The following is a 26,310-nucleotide window of genomic DNA, read 5'->3' as shown; positions in this document are numbered from 1 at the left end:
TCAATGACAGCAGTTCCTCTTCTCTTTGCTTTCTGATGCATAGTCCTGGGATTTGATGCCATTCTGAAGGTTAGTGAGTGAATCCTTCATCTGGTCAAGAAGCATCAAGAATGATCTCCCTCCATTTCTGGAGCTCAGTATAATGGCACTTTTGTTGGGACTCTAAGAGCTGGCCCATTCTCTCTGAGATTGGGGTAACTTTTCTTGGAGCCTCAGACCATGCCAGGCAGTGAGGGTCTGGGTGGTATATTCCAACACCTAGAGTTTGTAGAAGAGCATCATATTAAGGATGAACAGCAGAACCAGAACACAGCTGACACCAGCAGCATCTTGTACATGCTCTGCAGGTGGAAACCGTTGTGGGGCATCCTCAGGGATATGCCATGTCTGCATGGAGCCTGCCAAGTGCTTGATCCTGTGGCCCACATCTTCATCAGTGGGCATGGTGACAGGGCTTGTCACCTCCTCCAGGTGAGGGATCTGCAGGTGGGCATGGGGCTACTTCCTCCTGCACACCATTGAGGGACTGTGCATCTCAGCCAGGTAGGTGCTCTCCGTTTTGTTCAGCTTGCTCCATAAGTGATGGAGTAGTCCTCTAGCCTGCTCCAGAAGTTCTTCTCAATGAAGGTTTTCATTAACCCCCAGGGCTACTTTTGATAGTGCAGCTCTGTGGAGACCCTGAGTCAACTCTTATTCTGAACCGCACGGGTGAGGGTGTGGCGACTGAAAGCGTAGAAACAGCCGTGGTATGGCACCTCGTGGGTGAGGACCTCAGCATCAGTCAGATAACATTCACTCCCCTGTCTCCACTGGTACATGGTCTGTGTCTCCCTAACAGTGGCAGTTTTGGGAACCAGTGGGTCAGTAAGGATGAAGGTATAAAGAATCACTCAGCTCTGGTTTTCCCTCTCTTCTTTTCTCCATGGATGGAAGATGATATCGGAGAAGCACTGCTGCTCCATGAAGTCCCTCTGGAAGGGTGAATTAGTGAAAGGATGCCATGCAGCTTGTCCACGCTGAAGTTGAAGACTTCATTCCTGTACTGGAAGCCACTCAGATCATCACAAAAAGCCTGGACCTCCCCTTCATCGTGGGTGTCAGAGTTGTCACTGAGCTCGGGGGATGGGGGGATGTCTTTGTTGTCATTGAAGTCCGGTGAAGGGGAGTTATTGGTGCAACAGTTTTGATCTTCTCCCCTATGATGTTGTCAATGGTGAGCTCCTTCTCCAAGGATCCATCACCATCTAGTACCTCCTCCTCCAGGGGCAGGCCATCAAATGAGACAGGGGCTTTGCTCTTCCCTGCGGATGTCAGTGTGCTGTTGTTGATGGATTTGGCAGCTGTGGACTGGCATCCCACTTGGTCTCTGTGCTGCTTTTGGATGAGCTGTCACTCACTTCATGCTCTTCTACAGGGATCTTCTCACAGTGGCCCATCATGCTGAAGTCATCATCAGGAGGCAGAGAGTCCTCATCATCTCCAGTCAGGCCCAACTCATTCCCATAGCACTGCTGAACAAAGTGCCAGAGCTCCTTGGGACAAAGGGGCTTTCCAAGGAGAGCATGCTGCCAAGGCCAGAACATCATCATGTATGTCCTATCTTGGGCCCCAGATGAAGTGAAAAAGTGCTTTTCCAAATCAGTGCAAACCTGGATGGCATTGGGAATGAGGCGAGCTGTTTTCTCTTTAGTCATGGAGCAGATGTCTTTCAAATGGACTGTCAGCAGAGTTTCCCAGTGGAAGATGTTGCTGTAGAAGCAGATCAGTTTTCAGGTAGAGTCGATTCTGAAGAAGAATGTCTCATTGGAGTGTACCTGAGTAATCAACAATGAGGCACTCTATGTCTGGAAGTGGTTTAAAAGCTTCCTGAAGTCTTCATTTCTCGCTCTGCATTTTTTTCTTTCTCTGCATTTATAGGCTGATGGACACTTGGGTTGCTTCTGTCTTTTGGCAATTATGATTAATATTGCTATGAATATGGATGTGCAAATTCTGTTCAGGTCCCTGCTTTCAATTCTTTTTGGTATAGACCTAGTAGAGGGTTGCAGGTCATATGGTAGTTATTTACTTAGCCTTCTGAGGAACCACCAAACTGTCTTCCACAGAGATATGTGCATTTATTTCTGAACTCTCCACTCCATTGATCTATATGTCTGTCCTTGTGCTACTACCACCCTGTTTTGACTACTGAAGTTTTGTAACAAGTTTTGAAATCAGGAAATGTGAGTCCTCCAACTTTGTTCTTTCGCATGATATTTTTGGCTATTCAGGGTTCCCTGCCATTCCTTCTGAATTTGATGATTAGCACTTCCATGTATGCAATGAAGACTGCTAGAATTTTGGTTGGGATACCACTGAATCTGAAAATCGCTTAGGGTAGTATTGATATCTTGATAATATTGTCTTCCAGTCCATGAGCATGGGATATCATTCCATTTATTTAGGTCTTCTTTTACTTCTTTCAGCAATGATTTGTAGTTTTCAGTGAAAATTGATTACAGCCTTTGTTAAATTTATTCCTAGATATTTTACTCTTTTAGGTGCTATTACAAAAGAAATTGTTTTCTTGATTTCCTTTTCAGATTGTTGTTTCTTTTGTATAGAAACACCACTGATTTTTGTGTGTTGATCTTGCACCCTGCAATTTGGCTGAATTCATTTATTAGCTCTAGCAGCCTTGTAGATTTTTCAGGATTTTATATACAGAGGATCATGTCATCTATGAATAGAGATAGTTCTACTTCTTCTTTTTTGGCTTGGATGCCTTTTATTTCTTTTTCTATCCTAATTGCTCTGGTTAGAACTTCCAGTAAAATGTTGAATAGCAGTGGTGAAAGTAGGCATCCTTGTTTTCTTCCTGATCTTAAGGGGAAGCTTTCAGTTTTTCACCACTGAATATGAAGTTAGCTATGTGTTTTTCATAAGTGCCTTATATCTTGTTGAGGAAATTCCTCCAAAAGATGTTTGCCCCTTAGGCATAAAATGTATGGCAGCCACGAGAAATGTGCCTCTCAGATCTCTGACTGTAGGGATTGTAACTGACTGTGTTGCTCTGAATGTATCCCCATATTTGTGCTGAGATAACACTTCCCCAGTCAGTAACTAAATGCAGAAGGAATACTGAGGCCATCCCATTCCTACAAGATGCAGGATTGCTCTGATGGGTCCCTTTGGCTTGAAGACTCCCAAATGGTCATGCCAACTTTTCTTAGAACTATGCTGAAGGCTAAGGACAGTCTTCCCTCCCTCCCTTCCTGCCTCCCCTCTCCCTCCCTCCCTCTTTTCCTTCTTTCCTTGTAGGAATCATACTTGCATTACATGTGATATCTCTCCCGCTCTCCACTGGCACCCTTCCCATTTTCTCTAACAGTTGTCCATCTTGTCCCATTTTGGCATTTGCTTCTTAGAGGACTAATACAGATAAGACAGGAATTGCGGTCTGAGAAAACAGATGGAAGGATGGGGATTGGGATTGATTTACTCACCACTTGGCAGATGTTGAGAATGCCATCCTGAATGGGAGGTGGGCATAGATAGTCCTGGGACAAGGTTGTGCCCAATTGCTAGATTTTACAAGGGTGAACTTGAAAAATGTTTGAGTGGAGGGGAACAGCTGTTTCAGATGTAATGATTCAGGCATTTGAAAAGATATGAGGGGGAACAATGTCTTCCATGAGGGTGAGGTTGGATGGTTGGTGCTTAATTGTTTTAATGCCCTACAGGGAATAATTGGAGTTAATGGCCAAGAGCCGTGAGACCTTTTTGGTAGCATACAAAGAGGCCCTTATCTCCTGCAAAAGAAAAGCAGACATGGATGAGCTCCAGGTATGATTGAATTCTCAGCTTAAAGCAGGTTTGTTAAGTTTAGGTCAGAGTTCCAGTTGGGAAAACCTGGGACTCTGAAATATGGAATGGAGGCAACTGGATGAATGTCATTGAAGATAGTGACTCTGTAGACCTCCCCTTAACCTCATGACTTTCAAAGCTGCTATCCTTCCCTAGATGACTCTTCCATCTTGCTGAAAATAATTGCTTACATTTCTCCCACACAATACACAGGTGTACCCCTCAGGAGCTTTTCTCACCACCTTTCATGAGTGCCAAGCCAATAACTAGGGTTAAATCCCAGCATAACCTGACTGGGGACACGTTGGGCCTCATAATGCAGGAATGAGACTCCACCAAAAGAACTGCCAAGAACTGGAGCCAGGGGAGTACCCCTTGGATTGAATTTTGAGGGTTCTTGCTCAAGGAGATAAGAATGAAAGACTGGATAATCAAGAATTCATTGTCTTGAGACCCTTTCTCAAGAAACAAGAGTTAACACCCTGGCAAGGACCCCAGAGAATGAGACAAAGTCACTGCTAGAGTGGCTCTTAGAAGTCTGGAAAAAGCAATGGCCAACACTTAGTGAAGTAGAAAGTCTGCGTTTCTGTGGCAGATGGTAGAGGAATGAATGAAGAGGTTGATGGAACTGGGCATGTTGCAATGAGTCCCAAGAGGATTAGATTCCATGGGAGGGAACCATGACCATTAGAAAATGCTTGTTAGAGGGGCAGCAGAATTGTTAAGAAGTTCGGTGGTCTTATTCTCTGCAGGGAAAATGGTAGGAGAGCTGGGCACAGAAATGGGTTAGCTAATATCCATGAGGAAGACTGGCCAGGTGGCACCAGTTAAATGCCAGAAGCCAGGAGGACACATTTACTATAGTGACTGGTAAAGTCAAAGGATCATCCCGGGGGGGACCAGATTCTGGATATTGTTAATGAGGAATATTAACAATTTCCCTAGAGGAAAAATAAACAGGCAACAAGGTGCCACTTAATTTTTATAACCAAAAATTAGTCAAGAATGAACTAGCAACTGGCTGAAGAAAGTGGCCCCCCAAAAAGTCATGATTTCTTGCTTGATTCCCACACCTGAGACAGCTGCCTGGTGTCTGGTCAGGGACTTGCAAGGAAAAAGACTGGAATATTGGAGACAGGAGGTCTGGAGTGGAGGCCTACAAATAAACATATGGAATGGAATAGGATGTAGAGTCTAACTCTTTCAACCAATTCTCCTGGTTTGTGCTCCTAACTTTCACATACAGGTTCTAATTTCTGAGGCTTTTGGGGATTTCACAGTGAACTGAATTGCTTTCTGGTTTCCTGCTGGTGGCTTAGGAGACATCTTTCTTGGGTCTGCTAAGGAAGTTAACATATCACCTGTTTTCTAGCTTTCAAATGTCATTTTTATTGTCTCCTCTCTCATTCTCTTTGCCCTTGTGGGCTTATGGTTTTATTTTATTTTGTTTTTAATCTCTTCATTGTCATTTTATTGAGTTTTAGGAGGAATTAGGGGTTTTTGCCTTTAATTGGAAGTAGATGAATTCTTTATCACATGGAATCCTAGTCAAGCTTCCCTGTTTCAGTCTATAGCAATAGAACTTGATTTAGTTATATTGCTTTCATGGGAGGGTTGAGGTTGGCTAGCTTTTGATGGACCTTCAAGAAAGAATTCCCTTCAAGTTTTCAACTGATTGCTTAAGTAACCTCCCTTCAACATCAAGAAGATCCACCAAAATAACATATATGTAACTTAGACGTGACTGATTGAGCAGGCTCAGTTGGGACCACCGGAGGATGATCTTCACCCACAGACCACCATCCTGGCCACATTACTCTTATTTGTCCCCAAGGATATGAGACATACTGTCAAACATTTTCCAAAAATCAATATACACAATGAGCAGATAATTAAGCTAGATGATGTGGCACAAATTCTTTGGAATTTGCCAGAACTGAATGTTAAGGTCAGGAAAATTTCTGAAAAAAAGCCAAGAGGATAAATATTTTAGGCTTTGTAGGCCATATGGTTTCTGTCACAATTACTGAATACTGCTGTTGTAGCTCAAAAGCAGCCACAGACAGGATGTAAACAAGTAAGCGTGACTATGCTCCAAAAATACTTGATTTACAAAACAAGCAATAGACTGGATTTAACCTACAGGCTGCATGTTGCTGACCACTGCCCTATGCACATATTTTCTTACCACAATTAGGTTATTTGCAAAAATGCTCCTAATGCGAACTACTGGCACTTATATAAAATGTTACAAACCAAGATAGTGAAGTGGGGCTCTAAAGTCAGCTGGCTCTTGGGCTGAGTCTGGTATTTTCCACTTACTGTTTACAGGTGACTTTGGGCAAGTTTCTCTAACCTCTGTGGTCTGGCTGTATTGGGCAAGGTGTGAAATAGCTCCATGTGCCAAGGGTTGTTAAATGGAGTGTTAGAATTACTGGTTCCCTGCTCTCTGTGTGCTCTTAACTGCAGCCATGTAGACAGGCCACTGGTGATTTGATCAAGAACATTCGCTGTAAAGCCTAGTCTTTCTGAAGCACTTAATGGTTTTTAGTTTTTCATTTTTTTCTAACAGATCTTAGTTTCTTACCTCTCCCTCCCTCCTAGTCCTTCCTTCCCCCTTTTCCCTCTGTACCTTTGGTGCCTAGCACAGAGTCAACCCTTGCTTCGTGATTGCAAGGGTTCAATCCTATTTGAGGCAGCTATACTTGTGAAAACGCTTTTAATGACTGAATTTCTAGCTTTCAGGTAAAGGAATTAGGTATTCCACCTTCTTTTACCGAAGTAGAAACAAAAAGAGAAGGGCCTTAATCCAAACAGGGCTTTGAAGTTTGCCATCAAAAGGATTTCCTTACAGGGCTTGTTGAAAGCTTTTAAAAAAGATAAGCTTTTAAACATGGTGTGGGTTACCATCTCCCGGGCAAGTGACGCTGTGGGTCTAATTACAATAAGGAAGAATCAATCGAAATAACCTATATAGAGTCTTTGATTTAAGTAGCTGGGAGGATTTCTGATAAATAAAGGATGAGAAATTCCACGCTAGTGAATATTTTAAAGTTTCTTTGTTAAATATTTTACTTTGCTAGGTAGGAGCTGCAGGGTTCTAGCAAGCTGAAACAGTAGCTAAAATTCTTACACTGTTGATGTAACTGTAAATCAGTGCAGACTTCCTAGAGAGAAATTCAGAATATTTAACAAAATATAAAACATACCTAAGCCATGATCCAAAAATTTATTCCAAGGTTATAATAGGACAAATGTGGCGTGCACAAGAATATCTATAATACTGTTATTTTTAACAATGAAAACATTAACTAGGGATTGATTAAACATATCATGGCATGTTTGTTAGAGTGGAATATTATGTTTTTTGTTTTTTTTTTAAAAAGGTAGATCTTTATGTTTTGACATGAAAGCTATCCATGATATATAACAAAAGCAAACCATGGGTTATCTGGAGAGGGTATATGTATGAGAATCTATTCAATGTTTCTATGTTGTTGAACTATTTATTAAAATGATGTATTATGGGGGAGGAAAATAATGATGCTTTCTGTTCGGAAAGAAAAAAGGCAGCTATAATATTTATTTTCGCTGCTCAAGAAACAGAGCAGAGAGTAGAATACTGGACTGAAGAGATCTGTGGTTATCTCATCCAACTTCCTCACACAAGATGTAGCCAGTAAGGCACTTAAGAAACATCCTCACATAATTCTCTGCTTAATAATACAGGTAGTATCTAGTTTTTCCCAGAATGTGTTGCTGAGAACTGTAATACAGAGTAAATTATATTGCTTTTCCAAGGAAATAACATAACACCTTATTTCAGCATTAGAAGCTTTACAGATGTGGCCAATGGTATGCCATAAATTCGAAAGTGCACACATACAACATGCAAAAATGTAATACAACAGATTAGGGGAGGATTGTGGGAGATGGCAGAGTAGGAAGCTTCAGGAATCTGTCCCTCCACCAAAACAACTATTGAACTGGCAGGAACGGGCTGAGTGACCTATTTTGAATCTCTGGAGTCTAGTGGGAAACTGTGCAGCCTCCAGGGAAGAGGGGGAGAAAGACGCTGGTAAATTGTGGTCTCTTCTCTAAAGACACTGATGAACACCCTGGAAGGACCTAGGGTTGCTGATGTGGTGTGACCGCCTAGCTGGCTCCTGCTGGTGCACCATGCAGTGGACCCTGTTGGGGGACCCTTGGCCCTCCAACCCAAAGCCCCCCTGGCCTCTTGAGGGGGCGGCCCATGGGAAAACAGCTATCCCAAAAAATCAGTGTTGGCCTTCGATATTTCTATTGTTTTCCATATTATAGTCTCTGACTGTAGATCCCGAAACATGGGCTGTTATTTTAAATGCAATAATTTTTGAGTTGGCTTAAACTCATATCTCAATATAATAGTGTAATTTGTTTACGTTTTGACTCTTTAGAATAGAATATTCTTATTTAAAAAGTCATACTCCAGAAAGTGAGAAAGATATTAAAGAATTATTTAAACTTTAAAATAAATCATAAATGGTTTTATTCACTTAAATGAATAAAGTAGTTATTACTTTTTGATTCTCATCTAATAATACTACTCAAACCTCTTCCCTAAAGTAGCATTTTTCTGCCTAGTGATTTGTTCATTGGTATACAAAAAAATGAAAGAAAAGTAAAATTACGGATAACCTTTGAAGAATTGTTAGAAGGTAAATATGTACTTTTGACAGTTTAATAGTGGAAATACCTACAAATCATGAGAGATTTAGTAGGCTATTTAAAATCTATACTTTGATAAATATCAAGTATATAAAGAAGCTGTATAGAAACAAAAATTAGGTGACACAAATGGATAGATGGACAGATGGATGGCTAGATAGATAGGTGGATTGATAGACTGATGGATACATAGAATGATTGGCATATGTGGCAAATTGGTAGATATGGGTGGGGGGTTATGTTGGAGTGCTCTGTATGGGGATGTTTATTTTTGCCACTGCCATGTAAATCTGAAATTATTTCAAAATGAAAACTCTTTAAAAATTTAGAAGACACAAATGCCAATATAATTTTGTCTTTCATTTTATACAGAATATTTTACTAACATTGTTTAATATACAATTTCTTACTTATCACTTTAAGACCTCCATCAGGAAAACAATTATTCATTCGTCTGATGTTTTAAAATGGGCTTCTCAGTCATTTTATCTAACTTATTATTGAATAAAATTTACATCTTCATAAAGGATGATTTTTCATTCCTTAGCAGTTTCTGGGGACTTGGATGCATTATTGAGTTTGTCACTGTTCCGGTTTGCTAATGCTGCTTTTATGCAAAATACCAGAAATGGATTGGCTTTTATAAAGGGGGTTTATGTGGTTATAAATTTACAGTCTGAAGGCCATGAATATGTCCAAATTAAGGTATCAACACACTGAAGGAAGGCGAATGGCATCCAGAAAACCTCAGTTAGCCGGGAAGGCATGTGGCTGGCGTCTGCTGATCCTGGGTTGTGTTCCAGCTCCTCTCTCAGCTCCTGTCCTTTCTTCAAAATGTTGTTGTTGGGGCATTTTGTCCTCTCTCAGCTTCTCTGGAGCAAACTCTGGGCTAGCATCTCCAAAGCGTTAGCACAAGTCTGCTTTCAGCGGCCATCTCCAGTATATCTCTGTCAGCTGCTCTCCAAAATGTCTCTCTCAGCCGCTCTCCAAAATGTCACTCTCAGCTGCTCTGAAGTCCTTCTGTTTGTGAGCTCTTTTGTAGGACTCCAGTGGTTAAATCAAGACCCACCTTGAATGGGTGGGGCCAATATCTCCATGGAAATAATTTCATCAAACATTTCACCCACAGTTGATTGAGTCACATCTCCATGGAAACACTCACTCAAAGGATTGCATCCTAATCAACACTAATACGTCTGCCCCCCACAGGATTGCATTAAAGAATATGGCTTTTGGAGGGATATAATATATCCAAACCAGAACAGTCACATTGCTACCTACAGAATGCTGTGATGCAGACATGAGAAGTCATGGCTTCCTGATTACAAAGCTTCTGATACATTAGGCTTAGCATTATCTTTTCTGTCAGGGAGCCTTATTAACAGAAAAGTGGCTTACCTACCAAAAAGTCTCTGCTACTATCAGGTAGCCTGTGATATCCCCTGATGAAGCACAGGAGTCAGCCAGAGGGTTCATACGAACACTGAAGGACCCCCAGATGTCTAAGAATATAAGCAGCAAAAAGGAAAATGTCACAATAAACAAATAGAGAAACTGATTTGGGGGCAAAAAGAGATGTTGGAAGAGCCTCATTTATCAATTAAAATGCCATATACAGGCAACCTATCAATTGAATGAGAAAGCAAAACAAAGATATTTGCACCTGTACAAGGACTCGGAAAGTATACCTCCTGCATATTTCTCTTTAGGAAGTTCTTGAGGATGTATTTCAGTTTCATGTGTGGAAAGCCAAGAGTCAAGGAAGACATGGGATACAAGAAAGGGTGAAATTGACCCAGAAGTTTATTGAAAAGAACTCCTAGTTTGAGAGCTAGGCCACAAAGTAGAAAGCAGTTTAAATTCGACAGGAAGTTAGTGGAGGCAAAGAAGAATGTCTTAAAGAAGAATAAACTGAATAGAATAAGAAGATGAAAATATTATAGATATAGTGAAGAAGGCATAAATATTTTCATTTGACAAGAAAAACAGGATTGTCCAGGATACTCACAGTTCCAACATGAAGCCATCTAGAATGTGGCCTGATTTTGAGCAGTTGACAGGGTGTTAGGAAAGAGAATCCATTTGCTCATAATTCAAGGAACACTTCTTTCAGATGACACTGGAGTTTTGACATTGGCCATGTAGGGAAGCAGATTGAATCCCAGTATTTATTTTTAATGTCTGCAGCTAATAATATTTACATGGTGATGATATTGTACATGCTATTTATTGGTTTTCTACGGTTAGAATCAACCTATAGACAATCCACAGAAGACTTAGCAAAGGAACCTAAGCTGACAGGTGGAAGTTGGAGAAGAAATCTAATCTTACATCCTGGGTAGGAAATGGGATATTGTATAAAGTTAACAGAACAAGAAATCAAGATCTACATGTATTATTTCGAATTACAAAGGTAAAAAAGAGGAAGAACTAAACAAAGCCATCAAAAACTGAGAGAAGGGCAATAATATAAGTTGAATACTCATCTTTTAGAGCAGGGAGTTATTAGAGAATCTCTGTCTAATTTGGAAGTAGTAGCATAAACACAGCATTTAGAATTAAGAAGGTAACTACCAGAACAAAAAATAGGCCTGAGTTGGGAAGGATATGGCAGGAAATGCCTGCTTTCTATCCCAAACTTGCTGTACTCTTATGATTTTTTTTAAAAAGTAATTTACATGTATCATGTTGATAACAATTTGTTTAAATGAGAAAAAAAAATTAGAAGGAAATTTATGTGCATTATGGCATCAAAAATAGACTGCAGCAGCTATTTAAAATACTAGCGGTGTTGGGTTTTAAAAAACTTCTAGTTTATTTTTATAACTTTTTGTTTTGTTTCTAAATTAGGAAATAGAGAAGATTTCAAATTACTATTTGCTGTCAATTGTTCAGTAATCATACATTGTGAGTAGAAGTCTTTTTGCTCCATAACTGAAAAGCAAAATTGGAAGTGATTCTTACTATGTTTTCTCTTTTAACACTAATTTTTGAAGAATCAGAGATAGCTTATACATAAGAATCATGATCAGATGAATACATGTTATAGAGCCAATGGAAAATATGACAGGAACTTTAAAAATTATTTTTATGTTCATTGTTAACTTGTTCATAATTGAACGAAGTATTCCTTATGCTTTCCCATTTTGAGCCTTTTTTTAAAGAATAAATTAAACAATACAGAACTAAGGATAAAACAATGAAAAACTCCTCCTGTAGTCCATACCACCCAATGAGCCAACTGCATTCAGAGTACATGAGTTGGCTTATTCAATCTGCTGATTGGATAAGCATTTGGTGGCTCTCGAACTGTTCTGTTTTGAATGCTGAATTTTAAAAAAAGTAATTGCTGTATTATTTTTCAAAATTGAAATAGAAGCGGTGACCGTTCTACCCGCTAACAAAATAAACTTCTTTTAATCATCAATTGAGAAATGTGGCCCTGCTCCAATAAACCTGATTTATGAAATAACTAATTTGGCTCATCAGGAGACCCCCTCTTAGGAGAGGGAAACTCTGTTCTAGACTGTTCAGTCCCTTCCTCCCAGCCTCTACAGGATGGGTCACACAGCCCCATTATGCCCCCAGGATGATGGTGAGAATTTTGGAAATATGGTTTTACAAGTTAAAAACAACACTGAAGTTTTTGCCAAGAGAATCACACTTTGTGAAATCCCCTCTCTATTAACTTCAGTTCGGAGGAGTCAAATCTCAAATTTCAATCTCTGGCTCCCAGGTCCGCTCTGATGTTTTGGCAGGTGTTGAAATGAGTTGGACACTTTTACTTGAGGTGCCCAGAAAAGCAGAAGTGCAACTGGCAGCAGCTACAAGCCTTTAGCCAGAACCACAGAGACATATCTGCTTGTGTCCCAGCCATTATTTGTGTCCAGTGTTCACACTGTCCTATTTTATCAATTTATAAAAGCTAGCTGCCGAGGAGATCCAGTTCCAATCCTCTGAGAAACAAATTACCAGTTAATATTACATTTGAAGTTGTTTGAAAGTTCTGTGAAAGAAAAGCCCAACTGTGATCTTGAGGGCAATTAATTTTAAGAAATCTGGTTTTCAAAGGCTATAATTATATTTCAAGAATATTGCTGGCCATTGACATTTGAAATAAGCTTTTATTTTTTCTTTCACAAAGATCATTTTGGCAAGTTTGCTTCTGGGAATTTCTTTCATGGCAACACAGATAAAAGCATTAAGTTTGATGAAGTTGACATTCTAAGCATTTGAAGTTTGTCTTCGATCCTTCAAAAAAGGAGAGGAAAAAAATGAAAGGTGGAGCAGAAGGCCATTTAACATCTTTAAAACAGCACTGAGGGTTTGATAGGCGTGTACTGTGGGATGCTGAAATGAAATAGAAACATTTTTCAAGAAGGAGGGAATCTGGGACTTTCCCCCACCTGCCCTTGCACGGATGCAGAGGCTGGGGATGTGGGAAAGGAGATGACTCCCGCAGGACTTCAGCTGGTGAACAGCACAAGTGGATTTGGAGTGCGGGGCTCCTGGCCTCATCTTCAGGACAAGTCACTTCCTGCTCAGATGGGGGCCCCTCACCTGACTCCTTCTCCAGCCCTCTCCAGTGTCATCCTCATTGACAAAGTCCAACTTGTCTATTGTTTCTTTTGTTGCTTGTGCTGTTGGCTTGTACCTGAGAACCCACTGCATAATACAAGGTCCTGAAGATAGCCCCTGTTCTAGTTTGCTAATGCTGCCAGAATGCAAAATACCAGAAATGGATTGGCTTTTATAAAAGGGGGTTTATTTGGTTTCACAGTTGCAGTCATAAGGCCATAAGGTGTCCAAGGTAATGCATCAACAGTCAGGTACCTTCACTGGAGGATGGCCAACGGCGTCCAGAAAACCTCTATTGGCTGGGAAGGCGCATGGCTGGTGTCTGCTCCAAAGTTCTGGCTTCAAAATGGCTTTCTCCCAGGATGCTCCTCTCTAGGCTGTAGTTCCTCAAAAATGTCTCTCAGTTGCTCTTGGGGCATTTGTCCTCTCTTAGCTTCTCCGAAGAGCCTCTCTTCTCAAGGCCCACCCTGAATGAAATTATCTCATCAGAGTTATCACCTACAGTTGGGTTGGGGGGAGGGGGGTTCCAGTTACTAATGCTGCTGTTATGCAAAATACCAGAAATGGATTGGCTTTTATAAAGGGGGATTTATTTGGTTACAAATTTATAGTTCTAAGTACATAAAAGTATCCAAACTCAGCCATCAACAAAAGGATGCTTTACTGAAGAATGGCCAATGGTGTCTGTCAGCTGGGAAGGCACATAGCTGGCATCTGCTGGTCCTTTGCTCCTGGGTTGTGTTTCAAAATGGCTTTCTCCAAAATGTCTCTGGGTCTCTCTTAGCTTCTCCAAGGCAAACTCCGGGCTTCATCTCATAGCTTAGCATCTCCAGATGTCCTGTCTGCATCTCCAACCATTTCTAAGTGTCAGCAAGCATCTGAATGTGTGTTGGTTCTTAGCTTCTCTCTTAAATACTCCGGTGAACTAATCAAGACTCGCCCTGAATGGGTGGAGGCCACAACTCCATGGAAATAATCTAATCAAAAGTATCACCCACAGTTAGGTGAGTCACATCTCCATGGAAACACTCAATCCCCACAAGATTGAATTAAAGAACATGACTTTTTCGGGGGACATAATATATCCAAACCGGCACAGCATCCTTGCCAAATATCAACGGCCATAGATGTGTGGGCTTATTTTTGGACTTTCAAGCCTATTCCATTGGTCTATTTGTCTATCCTAATGCCAAATTGTTTTGATTTCTGTGGCTTTGTAGTACATTTTTTTTTTTTTAATCATCATTTTATTGAGATATATTCACATACCACGCAGTCATACAAAACAAATTGTACTTTCGATTGTTTACAGTACCATTACATAGTTGTACATTCATCACCTAAATCAATCCCTGACACCTTCATTAGCACACACACAAAAATAACAAGAATAATAATTAGAGTGAAAAAGAGCAATTGAAGTAAAAAAGAACACTAGGTACCTTTGTCTGTTTGTTTGCTTCCCCTACTTTTCTACACATCCATCCATAAACTAGACAAAGTGGAGTTTGGTCCTTATGGCATTCCCAATCCCACTGTCACCCCTCATAAGCTACATTTTTATACAACTGTCTTCGAGATTCATGGGTTCTGGGTTGTAGTTTAATAGTTTCAGGTATCCACCACCAGCTACCCCAATTCTTTAGAACCTAAAAAAGGTTGTCTAAAGTGTGCGTAAGAGTGCCCACCAGAGTGATCTCTCGGCTCGTTTTGGAATCTCTCTGCCACTGAAGCTTATTTCATTTCCTTTCACATCCCCCTTTTGGTCAAGAAGATGTTCTCCATCCCACGATGCCGGGTCTACATTCCTCCCCGGGAGTCATATTCCACGTTGCCAGGGAGATTCACTTCCCTGGGTGTCTGATCCCACGTAGGGGGGAGGGCAGTGATTTCACCTTTCAAGTTGGCTTAGCCAGAGAGAGAGGGCCACATCTGAGCAACAAAGAGGCATTCAGGAGGAGACTCTTAGGCACAAATACAGGGAGGCCTAGCCTCTCCTTTGCAGCAACCGTCTTCCCAAGGGTAAAACTTATGGTAGAGGGCTCAACCCATCAAACCACCAGTCCCCTATGTCTGTGGTCATGTTAGCAACCATGGAGGTGGGGTAGGCGAATACCCCTGCATTCTCCACAGGCTCCTCAAGGGGGCACTACATCGTTTTTTTTTTTTTTTTTTTTTCCCTTGTTTGTCTTTTTTCTTTTTTTTTTTTTTTAACTTTCCCTTCTTTTTTCAAATCAACTGTATGAAAAAAAAAAGTTAAAAAGAAAACAAACATATAATAAAAGAACATTTCAAAGAGACCATAGCAAGGGAGTAAGAAAAAGACAACTAACCTAAGATAACTGCTTAACTTCCAACATGTTCCTACTTTACCCCAAGAAAGTTACATACTATAGCAACATTTCAGTGAACTTGTTCCTACTACATCCATCAGAAATTAACAGACCATAGTCATTTCTGGGCATCCCCAGAACGTTAAATAGCTTATCTGTTCTTCTTGGATTATTGTTCCCCCTTCCTTAATTGCTCTCTACTGCTAGTTCCCCTACATTCTACATTATAAACCATTTGTTTTACATTTTTCAAAGTTCACATTAGTGGTAGCATATAATATTTCTCTTTTTGTGCCTGGCTTATTTCGCTCAGCATTATGTCTTCAAGGTTCATCCATGTTGTCATATGTTTCACCAGATCGTTCCTTCTTACTGCCGCGTAGTATTCCATCGTGTGTATATACCACATTTTATTTATCCACTCATCTGTTGATGGACATTTGGGTTGTTTCCATCTCTTGGCAATTGTGAATAATGCTGCTATGAACATTGGCGTGCAGATATCTGTTCGTGTCACTGCTTTCCGATCTTCCGGGTATATCCCGAGAAGTGCAATCGCTGGATCGAATGGTAGCTCTATCTCTAGTTTTCTAAGGAACTGCCAGACTGACTTCCAGAGTGGCTGAACCATTATACAGTCCCACCAACAATGAATAAGAGTTCCAATTTCTCCACATCCCCTCCAGCATTTGTAGTTTCCTGTTTGTTTAATGGCAGCCATTCTAACTGGTGTTAGATGGTATCTCATTGTGGTCTTAATTTGCATCTCTCTAATAGCTAGTGAAGCTGAACATTTTTTCATGTGTTTCTTGGCCATTTGTATTTCCTCTTCAGAGAACTGTCTTTTCATATCTTTTGCCCATTTTATAATTGGGCTGTCTGTACTATTGTCATTGAGTTGTAGGATTTCTTTGTATATGCAAGATATCAGTCTTTTGTCAGATACATGGTTTCCAAAAATTTTTTCCCATTGAGTTGGCTGCCTCTTTACCTTTTTGAGAAATTCCTTTGAGGTGCAGAAACTTCTAAGCTTGAGGAGTTCCCATTTATCTATTTTCTCTTTTGTTGCTTGTGCTTTGGGTGTAAAGTCTAGGAAGTGGCCTCCTAATACAAGGTCTTGAAGATGTTTTCCTACATTATCTTCTAGGAGTTTAATGGTACTTTCTTTCATATTGAGATCTTTGGTCCATTTTGAGTTAATTTTTGTGTAGGGGGTGAGGTAGGGGTCCTCTTTCATTCTTTTGGATATGGATATCCAACTCTCCCAGCCCCATTTGTTGAAAAGACCATTATGGCTCAGTTCGGTGACTTTGGGGGCCTTATCAAAGATCAGTCGGCCATAGATCTGAGGGTCTATCTCTGAATTCTCAATTCGATTCCATTGATCTATATGTCTATCTTTGTGCCAGTACCATGCTGTTTTGGCAACTGTGGCTTTATAATAAGCTTCAAAGTCAGGGAGTGTAAGTCCTCCCACTTCGTTTTTCTTTTTAAAGTGTCTTTAGCAATTCGAGGCATCTTCCCTTTCCAAATAAATTTGATAACTAGCTTTTCCAAGTCTGCAAAGTAGGTTGTTGGAATTTTGATTGGGATTGCATTGAATCTGTAGATGAGTTTGGGTAGAATTGACATCTTAATGACATTTAGCCTTCCTATCCATGAACATGGAATATTTTTCCATCTTTTAAGGTCCCCTTCTATTTCTTTTAGTAGAGTTATGTAGTTTCTTTGTATAGGTCTTTTACATCTTTGGTTAAGTTTATTCCTAGGTACTTGATTTTTTTAGTTGCTATTGAAAATGGTATCTTTTTCTTGAGTGTCTCTTCAGTTTGTTCATTTCTAGCATATAGAAACATTACTGACTTATGTGCATTAATCTTGTATCCCGCTACTTTGCTAAATTTGTTTATTAGCTCTAGTAGCTGTATCGTTGATTTCTCAGGGTTTTCTAGATATAAGATCATATCATCTGCAAACAATGACAGTTTTACTTCTTCTTTTCCAATTTGGATGCCTTTTATTTCTTTGTCTTGCCGGATTGCCCTGGCTAGCACTTCCAGCACAATGTTGAATAACTGTGGTGACAGCGGGCATCCTTGTCTTGTTCCTGATCTTAGAGGGAAGGCTTTCAGTCTCTCACCATTGAGTACTATGCTGGCTGTGGGTTTTTCATATATGCTCTTTATCATGTTGAGGAAGTTTCCTTCAATTCCTACCTTTTGAAGTGTTTTTATCAAAAAGGGATGTTGGATTTTGTCAAATGCTTTTTCAGCATCTATTGAGATGATCAATTGATTTTTCCCTTTCGAGTTTTTAATGTGTTGTAATACATTGATTGTTTTTCTTATGTTGAACCATCCTTGCATGCCTGGAATGAACCCCACTTGGTCATGGTGTATGATTTTTTTAATGTGTCTTTGGATTCGATTTGCAAGTATTTTGTTGAGGATTTTTGCATCTATATTCATTAGGGAGATTGGCCGGTAGTTTTCCTTTTTTGTAGCATCTTTGCCTGGTTTTGGTATTAGATTGATGTTAGCTTCATAAAATGAGTTAGGTAGTGTTCCATTTTTTTCAATGTTTTGAAAGAGTTTGAGTAAGATTGGTGTCAGTTCTTTCTGGAAAGTTTGGTAGAATTCCCCTGTGAAGCCATCTGGCCCTGGGCATTATTTGTGGGAAGATTTTTGATGACTGATTGGATCTCTTTGCTTGTGATGGGTTGGTTGAGGTCTTCTATTTCTTCTCTGGTCAGTCTAGGTTGTTCATATGTTTCCAGGAAATTGTCCATTTCTTCTACATTATCCAGTTTGTTGCCATACAGTTGTTCATAATATCCTCTTATAATTTTTTTAATTTCTTCAGGATCTGCAGTTATGTTACCTTTTTCATTCATTATTTTGTTTATATGGGTCTTCTCTCTTTTTGATTTTGTCAGTCTAGCTAGGGGCTTGTCAATCTTGTTGATCTTCTCAAAGAACCAACTTTTGGTGATATTTATCCTTTCTATTGTTTTTTTGTTCTCTATGTCATTTATTTCTGCTTTAATCCTTGTTATTTCTTTTCTTGTACTTGGTTTAGGATTGGTTTGCTGTTCATTTTCTAGCTTCTTCAGTTGATCCATTAGTTCTTTGATTTTGGCTCTTTCTTCCTTTTTAATATATGCGTTTAGTGCTATAAATTTCCCCCTTAGCACTGCTTTTGCTGCATCCCATAGGTTTTGGTATGTTGTGTTCTCATTTTCATTCGTCTCTATATATTTAGCAATTTCTCTTGCTATTTCTTCTTTAACCCACTGATTGTTTAGGAGTGTGTTGTTTAACCTCCAGGTATTTGTGAATTTTCTAAGTCTCTGATGGTTATTGACTTCTAATTGTATTCCATTGTGGTCAGAGAATGTGCTTTGAATAATTTCAATCTTTTTAAATTTATTGAGGCTTGTTTTATGTACCAGCATATGATCTATTCTGGAGAAAGTTCCGTGAGCACTAGAAAAGTATGTGTATCCTGTTGATTTGGGATGTAATGTCCTGTAGATGTCTGTTAAATCTAATTCATTTATCAGATTGTTTAGGTTTTCAATTTCCTTATTGGTCTTCTGTCTGGTTGATCTATCTATAGGAGAGAGTGATGTGTTGAAGTCTCCCACAATTATTGTGGAAACATCAATTGCTTCCTTTAGTTTTGCCAATGTTTCTCTCATGTATTTTGTGGCACCTTGATTGGGTGCATAGACATTTACGATTGTTATTTCTTCTTGCTGAATTGCCCCTTTTATTAGTATGTAGTGGCCTTCTTTGTCTCTCAAAACATCCCTGCATTTGAAGTCTATTTTATCTGAGATTAATATTGCTACACCTGCTTTCTTTTGGCTGTAGCTTGCATGAAATATTTTTTTCCATCCTTTCACTTTCAGTTTCTTTGTGTCCCTGTGTCTAAGATGAGTCTCTTGTATGCAACATATTGATGGTTCATTTTTATTGATCCATTCTGCGAATCTATATCTTTTAATTGGGGAGTTTAATCCATTTACATTCAACGTTAAAACCGTGAAGGCATTTCTTGAATTGGCCATCTTATCCTTTGGATTATGTTTGCCATATTTTTCCCTCTCTCTATTAATATCCTTTATTGTACCCATACCGAATCTCTTTAGTACTGAACCTTTCTCCAAGTCTCTCTGTCCTGTCTTTGTTTCTCTGTCTGTAGGGCTCCCTTTAGTATCTCCAGTAGGGCAGGTCTCTTGTTAGCAAATTCTCTCAGCATTTCTTTGTCTGTGAAAAATTTAAGCTCTCCCTCAAATTTGAAGGAGAGCTTTGCTGGATAAAGTATTCTTGGCTGGAAATTCCTCTCACTCAGAATTTTAAATATATCGTGCCACTGCCTTCTCGCCTCCATGGTGGCTGCTGAGTAGTCACTACTTAGTCTTATGCTGTTTCCTTTGTATGTGGTGAATTGCTTTTCTCTTGCTGCTTTCAGAACTTGCTCCTTCTCTTCTATGTTTGACAGTGTGATCAGTATATGTCTTGGAGTGGGTTTTTTTGGATTTATTCTATTTGGAGTTCGCTGAGCATTTATGATTTGTGTATTTATGTTGTTTAGAAGATTTGGGAAGTCTTCCCCAACAATTTCTTTGAATACTCTTCCTAGACCTTTACCCTTTTCTTCCCCTTCTGGGACACCAATGAGTCTTATATTCGGACGTTTCATATTATCTATCATATCCCTGAGGTCCATTTCGAGTTTTTCAATTTTTTTCCCCATTCTTTCTTTTATGTTTTCATTTTCCATTCTGTCATCTTCCAGGTCACTGATTCGTTGTTCAACTTCCTCTAGTCTTGTACTATGAGTGTCCAGAATCTTTTTAATTTGGTCAACAGTTTCTTTAATTTCCATAAGATCATCCATTTTTTTATTTAGTCTTGCAATGTCTTCTTTATGCTCTTCTAGGGTCTTCTTGATTTCCTTCATATCCCGTACTAGGGTCTCATTGTTCATCTTTAGTTCTTTGAGTAGCTGCTCTAGGTGTGTCTCTTCTGGTCTTTTGATTTGGGTGCTTGGGCTTGGGTTATCCATATCGTCTGGTTTTTTCATATGCTTTATAATTTTCTGTTGTTTTTGGCCTCGTGGCATTTGCTGACCTTGATAGGGTTCTTTTAGGGTTTGTAGACCAGTTGAAGTCCTTATCTCTAATTTATCAGATCTACAGCTTCGTGGAGTACACTTTCTCTAACTAACCAGCAGGTGGCGTCCACGAGCCACCTGTTCTCCACAAGCCAGATCTCCCCTGCTTAGCCTTTTGGTGAGTGGGGGAGTGAGTCTTGTGGGGCCCAATTGGTGTCCCAAGCTTGCGTGTGTAGTTGGTGTTGCCTGCCCTGTATGTGGGGCGTGTTTCTGGGCAGTCGGGGAGGGGGGGTGGCCCTAACAATCAAATCTCCCTGATGATCCTAGAGTTTTAAAGCTACTGCAATAGTCTAATCCTTCAGTTCAGTCCTGCCACAGTTTGTCTCTGCCACTGACCCACAAGTCTTTGGTATTGGCGTATGGCTCCTGAGACTTGCAAGTGGGCCCCTCTTCCAGGCTGTGCACCCCGGGTCCTCTGTTGAGGGATGACTGTGCTATGTCGCAGGTGAGTGCCGTCCCCCCAGGGCAGTTCTGGGCTGCTGGGCTGTGTTGGGAGGCTCCCAGTCTGCTCAAATGATGGCTGAATGGGGCTCTGTTAATTCACACTGCTCCCCCTTCCCAGCTCTGGGACATTCAGCTGAGGTTGCAGGGAAGGCTAATGTCCACGCCCAGTTTTGTGGTGTGCGCCTGTTATTTGAAGCACTTCCGTCACACTGGGTTGTCTGGGGCAGCTCTGGGCTATGGGGCTGGCGATGGGCAGGAGTGTTTCCTGTCCACCAGGATGGTGGCTGTGAGCGGACACCCCCCTTTTCTTGGGAAGTTGTGTTGTTTAGTGAATTTTCTCAGCCACTGGATTATTGCCTTTTGTCTCAGAGCTCTCTTAGTTCTGCTCTTGACTTGACGTGCCCAAATTTCAATTCTTTGAAGCTTTCTGTATTGAGCTTCTTAGAGTAATTGTTTTAGAAAAAGCAAAAAGGATTAAAAAAAAAAAAAAAAAAAAAAAAAACCCGGCCCTCCTCAGAGATCTAATGGGTTATTGAAATGCTAATAGACAAAGCAACCAGGGCCATTAAGGAAAGGTGCCCAGGGCAGAGAGATCAGCCTTGCTTCGGGATTTGCATATGCGCCTCAAGGCCTGATCTCCGCCCTTCCCCTTTCTGTGTTCACCAGAACTCCAAAAATCCTCTGCTTTTATTTTGGAGTTTTTCGTGTTGTTTTTTTTCTATGCCTGTCTCCTCTCTGCTGGGCTGGCTGCTCTCAGAGTCTCTGGTGTCTGGCCTCAGTCTATCTATGGTTGGAGTTTGAATCAGTAGAATGAGTTTCCGGTAAGAGCAGCCACTGCAATTCTCCCTTCTCCTTCCTGGAGCTGACAGCCCCTCCTCCCCCGGGACTGAGCCTGGCAGGGAGGGGCGCGGGTCCCCTGGCCGCAAAAACTTACAGATTTCGCTGATCTCAGCAGTTCCACGTTTTCATGAGTGTTGTATGAAGTATGCCCAAAGACAGATTGCTCTGTGGTGTCCAGTCCACGCAGTTCCTGGCTTTTTACCTACTTTCCTGGAGGAGTAACTAAAACATACAGCTCACCAGTCTGCCATCTTGCCCCGCCTCCTCCTGTAGTACATTTTGGAATCAGGAAGTGTAAGTCCTCCAACTTTGTTCTTCTTCTTCAGAATTGTTTTGGCTATTTGCAGTCCCTTGCAGTTCCATATGAATTTGTAGATAGGCTTTTCCATTTCTAGAAAACAGGCTGCTGGAATTCTGACAGGGATTATGTTCAATCTGCAGATGGCATTGGGTAGTACTGACATTTTAACAATGTTAACTCTTCCAATCCATGAACACGTCTTGCTATTTATTTATAGCTTTAATTTCTTTCAACAGTGTTTTGTGGTTTTCAGTGTATAAGTCATTCACATTCTTGGTTAAATTTATTCCTTGACATTTTATTCTGTTAGGTGCTATTGTAAATGGAATTGTTTTGTTTCCTCTTTGAATTGTTCATTGCTAGGGTACAGAAAAACAACAGATTTTTGCATGGTGATCACATACCCTGCCACTTGGTTGAATTGGTTTTTTAGCTCTGGTAGTTTTCTTGTGGCTTCCTTTGGGTTTTCTACATACAAGATTGTATGAGCTGAAGCTAGAGATAATTTTACTTATTCCTTTCCAATTTAGATACCTTTTATTTCTTTTTCTTACTTAATTTCTCCAACCAGAACTTCACTAGTGCAATACTGAATAGCTGTGGTGAAACTGTCGTCCGTGTCTTGTTACTGGTCTCAGGGAAGAAAGTTTTTAGTCTTTCACTGTGGAGTATGATGTTAGCTGTGGGTTTCCATAAATGGCTTTTATCAGGTTGAGAAAGTTCCCTCCTAATTCTAGGTTTTTGAGTGTTTTTATCAAGAAAGCATGCTGGATTTTGTCAAATGCCTTTTTTGCATCTGTTGAAATCATCATGTGGTTTTTTTCCTTCATTCTATTTATGTGGTGTATTGATTTTCACATATTGAGCCACCTTTGCATTCCTGGGATAAATCCCATGTAGTAAAGGTATCTAATCTTTGAAATATGCTGCTGGATTTGGTTTGACAGTATTTTTTTTAAGGCTTTTTGCATCTATATTCGTAAGGGAAATTGGTCTATAATTGTCTTTTCTTGTGATGTCTTTATCATGCTTTGGTATCAGAATAATGCTGGTCCCCTAGCATGAATTAGGAAGAATTACCTCCTCTTGAATTCTTTGGAAGAGTTTGAGAAATTTCTATAAATTTTTAATTTACTTTCTGTTTTTCATGACCCAAGGATAGTCTGAAGGGAAGATGTCAGACAAAATCATGCAAAATAAAATATAGGTAGCTGCTGCAGGCAAAAGGCTTTTATCAAACTTGATGGTTTTTTGTTTTCAGAATCACTTCAAATATATAAATATATAAGGAAACACCCAGATCAACTTAATCCAACTGGCTATGAAACTGTACAAAGCTCAACAGTGGTCAGAAGAATCTGCTAAATTTGAAATTTGGCTAAAGAAGATCCAGGAGGCTATAACATAGAAGACCCTCTAATTCCACATATGAAGACATCTTTGTATTCCAAAGTTATTTTCTACAATGCAAAATTTTAATTTTTAACAAACAAAAAACAGCAAACAAAAACATCTCTTCTATGAGACTGGAACGTTGAAAGATGATCAACTTTCTAATTTACACTAAAAGGTAACGAGGATTAATGAAAAGAAACCTTGTATAATAGTTGAAAAGTTAGTGAAACTTTGGTTGCAAAATGAAAGGCAATTATTCTTGCTGCTGAATTCATTAGCTAAGTAAAGGTAATATGCATAGCATTTTTAAAATCAGTACTGTATGTTATAGCAACATTTGAAATTTTAAAAATAAGAAATACTACTTAAGAAGTATCAACCTAGAAAGTAAATATTGAGCTTGCTCTTGATAATCTACTGAAATCAGTACAGACAAAACAACTAACTTCCTTGTGAAGCAGGATTTGCAAATGTGGCCACTTTTTATATTGCCCTGTTTTGCTAGCAGACTTTGCCAAAAGGAATGTGACTATCTGTTTATAAGCTACTTATATGGAGAGAGTTTTAGACAAATGTGACTCTACACACTACACGGTTTTACAGTTGTCCTACACATTATAGTTTTGTAACCAAGAAATTAAGAATTAAAAAATTATTATTATTATTATTGAATCATTATACAGATGCTCTTTTTACTTTCTAGTATATTAGAATAGCCAGAAGGAAGAACCTAAAAAGACTGAACTGTAATCCAGCTGCCTTGATCTCTGCTAATGACTGTATAGTTATACAGCCTTTTTCTTGTCATTGTAAAAACCTTCTTACTGACCCTCACTTATACCACTTTATCCTGTTTTTCAACTTTAGAGTCTTATGATCACTAAAGACAGCCCCTAATGTTTATTAATGTAGGAACTTGAGTCAGTCCAAAACTAACCCACCCCAATTCCTAAACTCTCTTACTAGATGAAGGTGTATCTAACCAAATGGGCCCACCTGACATGCACAGCAGCTTAGACTTTAACCTATAAGTGACCTATGCCTCATTTTAATACTAAAAATCATGCCTATCATCATATCAAGGCTACCATTTTCTTATATAAGTTCTGTGACTAAGTCTGTAATCAATCTGCGCATGCTCAATAATTAGATCACTTCTAATTATGTAATCTGGGGCCATTGTACTCATTATCCTAAAACCTGCCCATCTTATGATTCTATAAACTATCAGAGTTACTGCAGTTTGAGGAGACAGATTTTTATGTTGATAGGCCGTCTCATCTCCTGCTTCGCGCTTAGTGATAACTCTTTTTCTTTTTGAAACCCTGGTGTCTCAGGAATTGGTCATTTGAGCACTTGGGGCAGACACCCCACTCCCCCCCATCCCCCACCCTGCTTTTGATCGGCATCAGTGTCACACCCAGGCACATGGGATCTTCTTCTAGTTCTGCAGTAGACAATGGAAGGTTACAATACTGATGGCCAAATTCCCTGGGCTGAGAATACAAAATGGGTACAGTGTATTTAGAGGGGGAAGCGTCTACCTCCAAGAAAGATTTCCATTCTTTTCATTGTTCACCATCTTGCCCTGTCCCCATTTTACCCTGCATTCTTGATTTTGGTGTATCCCAGGCACCGGTCTTTGTTTAGAGCTACGTTTCAGTGTTCATCATGCAAATGTGATTTTGCTTTGAACATGATTTCAATGTATTTGCTGCTTGACAGATGCTTTGGATTGTTAGACATGCAAAACTAGTTTTGGATGCCTCATGAATTCTGAAATTGGTCATGCTGTTAAAAAAGGGAATTTGTTAAAATTTTGTTTGTACTCCTGCTTCCAGCATTATTTTTTGCCGTTTGTTGTAATTTTAGTAATTTTCCATCTGTTGAATTGAGTTTCACAAATATGCAGCTTGAAACGGTGCTCGACCGAAGGGTTTCTCAGGTGTCCATGGTTTGAGATTGTCACGATAATAATAATTTGCCCTATTTTGGTCACTCAGTTTTGGCCATCTGTGGCCACCTATGATGAGCAGAGTCATTGTTCTGTGTGTGTATCTTATTTGGTAGAGAAAATGGTGCATGTTTTGTCCAAAGACATTGTGGAGTCTTTCTGAGGGAGTAAAATATTCCCAGAATATTAACAGTAAGCAGGTCACTCAATTCAAACAAAGCCTTGGCACACCAAGCCACTGACTGCGTGTGGGCCGAGAAAGGCCCTGGTGGGACCAGAAAATTAGGCCTGATCACACACCTGGACGTGTGCGACACACCACTGCCCAGCTCCCCAGGGCGCACAGTCCTCAGGGCACACACCATTAGGGCACACACATGCAGGGCACACATCCAAAGTGCACTCACCCCTATTGCACACACTCCCCAGGGCACACTCTCCCCAGGGCACACACCATCAAGGCACACACATGCAGGGCACACAGTTCCCAGTGCCCACACTCATCGTCCACGATCCCCTGGCATATACAACTCACGGGTGCTAGTAAAGGTTACATTCAAAAATAACCAGTAGACAATAAATGCACAGGGCAATCCTGCGTCCTGGGGAGCCCGTGGAGAGCACACACAGGTCGAGGCTTGTGTAGATTTGTATTTGTGATTTGTGCTGTCAGAGCATAATTTGCATTTTTACACGCTTATCTAAAGGAATCTCATTCCAAAAAGAGAATC

At 40.1% G+C, this 26,310-nt stretch overlaps 1 pseudogene; it reads right to left on the bottom strand.

Annotated features, from left to right (window-relative positions):
- On the bottom strand, positions 1–25,944 carry LOC119511306 (annotated as a pseudogene).
- Positions 25,945–26,310: the final 366 nt, after the last annotated feature.

This window comes from Choloepus didactylus, chromosome 16 (genome assembly GCF_015220235.1).
Source record: "Choloepus didactylus isolate mChoDid1 chromosome 16, mChoDid1.pri, whole genome shotgun sequence".
In the NCBI taxonomy this organism is placed as follows: Eukaryota; Metazoa; Chordata; class Mammalia; order Pilosa; family Megalonychidae; genus Choloepus; species Choloepus didactylus.
Note: the sequence above shows the minus strand (reverse complement) of the source record. Positions and strands in the feature narration are given on the sequence as shown.